Below are 6,803 nucleotides of genomic sequence, written 5' to 3' on the forward strand. Positions count from 1 at the left end.
TGCGCTGACTGCGGTGCATTCGCCTCAGGCTAACGCTTCCGAGCGCATTAATCGCTTAGTCATAGCTGCAATTAGAGCTTATTTGCGGCCTGATCAAAAGGACTGGGACGAATACTTGAATTGGATCAGTTGTGCATTGAGTTCATCCGTACACTCAAGCCTAGGTATCACCCCTTACTACATGGTCTTTGGGCAACACATGATTACCTCTGGTTCCACGTACGCTTTGTTGAGGAAACTAAACTTTTTGGATGACCGATCCTTAAAGTTCGACCGTCAAGACTCGTTTGAGATAGTGCGGGAGAAGGCATGCAAGAGAATGCTAGAGAAGCACACCAAGAACGAGAAGCAGTACAATCTTAGGTCCAGAGTTGTGGCGTATGTAGAAGGGCAGGAAGTCTATCGACGAAATTTTAAGCAAATCTGCTTCCAAACAGGATATAATGCTAAATTTGGACCCTCTTTTGTAAAAGCTAGGGTTTATAAAACGCTTATTACGAACTGGAAGATTTACAGGGAAAGTTAGTAGGAACATATCATGCCAAAGATATTCGCCAGCGATGTCGCTCCATGCGGGATCAGTCTAGGGCATCTAGAAAGTGACACCCTAGCCTGATTGTAGCAGGGGGGTTTGTAGCGGCGCACGTAGCGACCTTAAAACCTGTTTGGCCTAAAAGTAGGCTTTAATATATCATTGGTAATACTTAAAGCTTTACTTAATTAAATCTGATTATTAAATGCAATTTTTGGCAACCGGTTAAAGCTGTGCAAGCTGCACCAGAGATGCCAACTGGAGAAATATGTGAATTTATTAATTGTATCTAAGGCGGAAAATTGTTGGAGCACCTTTGGGGTTGCCGCGGTCATCAGGCCGAAACAACAAGACCCCGTGCCTCTATCGGCCGGCAATTGTGAGTAGTTGTGTATGAAAATATATATTTTTGTGGTTGCTAACTAAAAGGGCATTCTAGGCCGATCCCTGCATAACGTCGTTGTCCAGGGGAGCACCCTGTTGCACGGCATTTCGCCGCCGGAGTACCCCACTGCAGGGCATTTCGCCACCTGGCAGAGGAGCACCTCGCCCACACTGCCGAGGAGCACCTCGCACACGGCAGAGGAGCATCTCGCACCCACGGCAGAGGAGCACCTCACATATTGGCCAGAGGAGCATCTCGCACCCACGGCAGAGGAGCACCTCGCATTTTGGCCGGAGGAGCACCCTCGCGTCCTCGCACACACGGCGGAGGAACACCCTCGCCCTCGCACCTCGCACACACGGCAGAGGAGCACCCCTACACCTTGGCCAAAGGAGCCACATAGCTGCCGCAGCAGCTCCCTCATCGCAGTGTTTTGTTGTTTAATTAATTAAAAAGCCTAGTCGAGTGATTAGATAAGTGCTAAAGTAAAATTTCGACGAGCCGTTAATTTCAGACATGCGTTAGAAAAAACCTCAAAACCACGTGTACACGGAGAGAAATTTTGGCATGAATTAAATTCTCTAAAAACTATGATGAAACCGGTGTGAACTCAAACCATGAAAACATTAAAATGCCCCTTGTACACTGGTATAAATTTTGCGAAGCCATTTATAATTTGTTGGATTAATTTAAATTAATTTAGACTGTCGATTCTTTCATTATATTTTCTCTTACCTAAATAATTTTAGTTCTATTATGTGAACAAGAAAAATTTTGATTGCTATCATGCTGTTTAGATTCTCAGCGCGGCTTAATTTACCAGCTAAAACAATATTATATTTCTTTTAAGTTTAATTAGTTTTGGATTCAGAAGTGACGAGGCATAGGTATATATTTCCAAATTCTGGCGATGAAGCGCCTTAATTTTCGTTTCAGACACCTGCGCCGGGAGATCGATCTTTCGTCGAGGATCAAGTATTGTGAGTTGGTTGAAACATTTATATTATATTGAATTTTCTCCGCGAAATAATATGTCCTAATCGAAATCATGCACTGCGGAAAATTTAGGAATACTGAATACCCTAATTACATAATCTCTGAAAATTAAGAAAAGAAAATAATTAACTTATCTAGTATAATTTCGTTAACAATTATTTAAAACCTTGGAGTTACAGAAATTTAAGATCTTGAAGAAAGCATACAAAAAAAAAAAAAAATAATAATAAAATAATAATAATTTCAAGAATTAAGAATAGCAAGTAAATTAAAGTCGAACTAAAAGCTGAATTAAAGGAATATGAAAGCAGTTAAAGAATAAGCAAAAGAACATTTATTTAGTTTAGTCCTTTTATTATGAATTATTATTAAAATTAATTCTTACTTCTATTTCTCAATTTTCTACTTAATCTATAGAATAAAATTACTTGAAAACGAAAAGAATATAAAAACAAGAAAGGAAGCTAACTTCGGCACACCGAAGTTTGTATACCCTTGCAGATTGGTTTTGATGTGTATATATTTTAAATTTAAATGCTGAAAAAAACAGAGTTTCATTACATTTTACCTATACTTATTATGTTTACAGTTTGACAGTTACAGTTTTACATTCCCAGCTTTACATTTTCTCCACATTTACCGATCGTTTATATGGCAGCTATATGATGTAGTTCTCCGATTTTCATAAAATTTTTAACAAAATTCTGAAATAATAAAAGAAGCTCATTTCTAAAAGTAGATAAGAATATGTTGAAAAACAACGAAGTTATAATTTTTTTCCTATTCATTTTTCGATCGTTCCTATGGCAGCTATAAGATATAGTCGTTCGATTTTCATAAAATTTTTACCAAAATTCTGGAATAATATAAAATGGCTATATCTCAAAAATTATGCAAAAATATTGAAAAACAGCCAAGTTATAATTTTTTTTCTAAAAATTTATCGAACATTTGTATGGGAGCTATATGATAAAGTCGTCCGATCCGGCCCGTTCCGACATATATAGCAGTGAGAGTATATAGAAGACTCTATGCAAAGTTTCATTCAGATAGCTTTAAAACTGAGGGACTAGTTTGCGTAGAAACGGACAGACGGACGGACGGACGGACGGACGGACAGACGGACAGACGGACAGACGGACATGGCTAGATCGACTCGGCTGTTGATGCTGATCAAGAATATATATACTTTATAGGGTCGGAAACGTCTTCTTCACTGCGTTGCAAACTTCTGACTGAAATTATAATACCCTGCAAGGGTATAACAAGAAAGGAAGCTAACTTCGGCACGCCGAAGTTTGTATACCCTTGCAGATTGGTTTTCATATTTATACTATAAATTATATTGCCGAAAACAGACACTAAACAAGAGTTTCATAACATTTTACATATACTTATTATGTTTACTGTTTGACAGTTACAGTTATACTTTCCCAGCTTTACATTTTCTCTACATCTATGGATCGCTTCTATGGCAGCTATATGATATAGTTGTCCGATTTTCATAATATTGTTACTAAAATTCTGAAATAATACTAAAAGCTCATGTCTCAAAGTAGATGAAAATACGTTCAAAAACAACGAAGCTATAATTTTTTCTTTTACTTTCCCTATCGTTCCTATGGCAGCTATAAGATATAGTCGTCCGATTTTCATAAAATGTTTACCAAAATTCTGAAATAATACCAGAAGCTCATGTCTCAAAGTAGTAGTATTTTCATACGCTGAAAAACAACGAAGTTATAATTTTTTCAATTAATTTCGCGATCGTTCGTACGGCAGCTATAAGATATGGTCCGATTTTTATAAAATTAAAACCGAAAATCTGAAATAATATATATTGGCCATATCTCAAAAATGATGCAAAAATGTTGAAAAACTTCCAAGTTATAATTTTTTTTCTAAAAATTTATCGAACATTTGTATGGCAGCTATATGATATAGTCGTCCGATCCGGCCCGTTCCGACATATATAGCAGTGAGAGTATATAGAAGACTATATGCAAAGTTTCATTCAGATAGCTTTAAAACTGAGGGACTAGTTTGCGTAGAAACGGACAGACGGACAGACGGACAGACGGACGGACAGACGGACAGACGGACGGACAGACGGACATGGCTAGATCGATTCGGCTGTTGATGCTGATCAAGAATATATATACTTTATAGGGTCGGAAACGTCTCCATCACTGCGTTGCAAACTTCTGACTGAAATTATAATACCCTGCAAGGGTATAATGAATACCTAAATTTATAACTATCGAACTCTGCTGATGTCGTCACGGTCTTAGGGTCAAAGGGATCACCAGAGCCATGCTCTAGCGGTGGTGGTCATAGGTTGGGTGGGCATATAGCGAACACAATAACACCTGTGTCCTCGCAAAAGTTAGGGATCTCTCTCTGTCCTTTCTTCGTCTGTTCTACCTTCATCCTTTTCCTCTTCTATTTTTTTTTTCTGTTTGAATTTATTTATACTTCTCCCGATTTGGTTCTAGTTCCTATTTTAGTCGCAAGCATGCTCAATTCTCTTCTTTATTATTAGTAATAATGTGTAGTTCGTGTCCGAGATCTGAGTAGGCAAAACCTCCACCCCCAAAACCGACGAGCTAGAGCCGGAAAATACAGTGTGCCCCGCAGCTCAGATCCTCGAAAGCAGCCAGAATACAACGTTACACACTACAGTTATAATTTATTATTATTAATAAGAAAAGTGGCGCCCAACGTGTGTGGCCTTAGTAAAAGAAAAGTATTAAGACTCGCGGATAAATAAATTCATTTTCTCTTTTAAACTTCTTCTTTTGATGGCTAGAACGCATCAAGTTAGAATTTTGTTGTTGGTTTATCTGAATAATTCTCGGATCACAGTGAGGTGAATAATAATATTCCCAACTGTCTAGATTTCGAAGTGTGTGGCCTTTATACAAATACATTTGTTTAAGACTGCAGATAAATAAACTTCTTCTTTCCTTTCTCAACTTTTTATAAACTTTTCTCAAACTTTCTGACTTTAAAATTTTTCCTTCCGTGTATCTTGACATTTCTTGGAAAACTGTTTAGTGAATTATTAATAATCCTAACTGGCCAGACGTTCGAGAGAGCGGAGAAATTTTCCTAAATCTAGATGAGATGACAAAGTGCCTATTATAGATGAGGAAAGCAGAAGACGGAGCAATAAAACAAGCTTATTTTCTGTCCCATTTGTAGTACTAAGTCATTGAACTAGCCTCAACTCCAAAAGTATTATAGAAGAACAGAGGCTCAACTGTACGGAAAATACTGACATTCTTTCGAGTACTGTTAGCTTTAGCTTCGGCCTCGGGACAAAGTGCACAAACTAATAATGAAACTGGAACCACTCCAACCCAAGTCCTCTTGGCTCCAGGTTCTCCAGCTTCCCAAAGAAGCACTACGTCCGACTTGTTGAATCGACCAGATAAGGTCGTGCATATCCTCAATGGTTGGAAGATAAAATTTTCAGGCATAGGAGTTTCGGTAGATAATTTTATTTATAGAGTGGTTACGCTTACTCGAGAGACATTAGGCAATAATTTTAATCTACTTTGTAGACACGCTAGTGTCCTTTTTGAAGGGAAAGCCAATGAATTTTATTGGCGCTATCATAAAGCGAACGGCGAGATTGATTGGGACACTTTTTGTTCAGCCTTGCGTCTCCAGTTTCGCCAGTTCTTAGAAATAATTTGCGTCCAGAAATAAGACATGAAATTCTAAATATTGAAATAAATCCAGTATCCGATTTAAGGGAGATTTGTCGCAGGCGCGAAGCCTTTCTTGGTGACGTCAAGCGGTGCAGTGGATACATGCGAAGCACTCCTTTTAAACGGGAAATTTCCGAATTCAGTCAGGAATATGAAACTCAATTAGAATCAGAACCTGAATGTGAGGTTGATGTCGAAGCGTTTTCCTTATTATGTTGGAACTGCCGTAAGGAAGGGCACAGATACCAGGATTGCGTATCTGAAATTAGAGTATTCTGTTACGGTTGTGGAGCTGCCAATACTTACAAGTCAAGTTGCAGTAAGTGTTCAAAAAGCTCCAAAGCCGGCACGCCGAAGTCGCAATTCAAACAGAAGACTTCGAGTGCCTTCCGGAGCCAAGCCACAATGACCGAAGAGTAGTAGATGCAGCTGACGTTGCACAACTTTCAATCCCTGACGAAAAACTATTACCTGCTAGTCCTTTGCTACATAGCAAAATCCAAATACTGAAGAACATAATAATACCTGAATGTAACGGTCACCATGACTTAGAAAAGCGTAAATCTAGAAGTTCAAGTAGAATAAAAGCATTCTGGAAGAACGTCAGAAATTGTAGAATTGGTGTAGAGTATATAAACTCACTACCTGCGGGACCGAAAGATCCTCGCCCGTTTTTGCCAATTCGCGTGCTGGATCGTACAGTCTACGGCCTTTTAGACTCTGGCGCATCAATAAGTTGTCTAGGAGGTAACTTAGCTCGCGAGGTAGTAGCCCAAGGGGTTTATAAAGCTATAAACAGTAATGGTAAAACAGCAGATGGCAGATCACAGCAAATAATAGGGTATTTTAAAGCTAAAGAAGCTGCTGAAAATTTACATTGTACCGTCCCTTAAACAAGATTCGTATCTGGGGATAGATTTCTGGAACATTTACGATCTATTTCCCAAAAGTTTAAACATATCGGAATTGGATTCGACTGACAGTGCCAGCAAAGCCCAAGTTGACCAACACAAGTTGTCCCAGATGGATAAGATGAAGCTAACGAATATGATAAATTGTTTTCCGTCGTTTAGCCAGGAAGGTCTCGGTGAGACCAATCTCATATCCCATGCTATTGATGTAGGCTTAGCTAAGCCAATTAAACAGCGTCAGCGAAATGTATGCCGAAATTGAT

General features: G+C 38.7%; 1 long non-coding RNA gene across 2 annotated transcripts; it reads right to left on the reverse strand.

Annotated features, from left to right (window-relative positions):
- Nucleotides 1-5,442: 5,442 nt before the first annotated feature.
- Nucleotides 5,443-6,590, reverse strand: LOC138928544 (uncharacterized). Of its 2 annotated transcripts, none has more exons than XR_011444964.1 (3): nucleotides 6,275-6,590; nucleotides 5,936-6,193; nucleotides 5,443-5,850 (listed from the first exon to the last, which is right to left on the reverse strand). It is a non-coding gene; the product is annotated as an uncharacterized lncRNA (long non-coding RNA). The 2 variants fall into 2 exon arrangements; XR_011444963.1 differs by having other exon boundaries at nucleotides 5,443-5,888; nucleotides 6,101-6,221.
- Between the last annotated feature and the right edge of the window lie 213 nt (nucleotides 6,591-6,803).

This window comes from Drosophila kikkawai, chromosome 3L, assembly GCF_030179895.1.
Source record: "Drosophila kikkawai strain 14028-0561.14 chromosome 3L, DkikHiC1v2, whole genome shotgun sequence".
NCBI lineage: Eukaryota > Metazoa > Arthropoda > Insecta > Diptera > Drosophilidae > Drosophila > Drosophila kikkawai.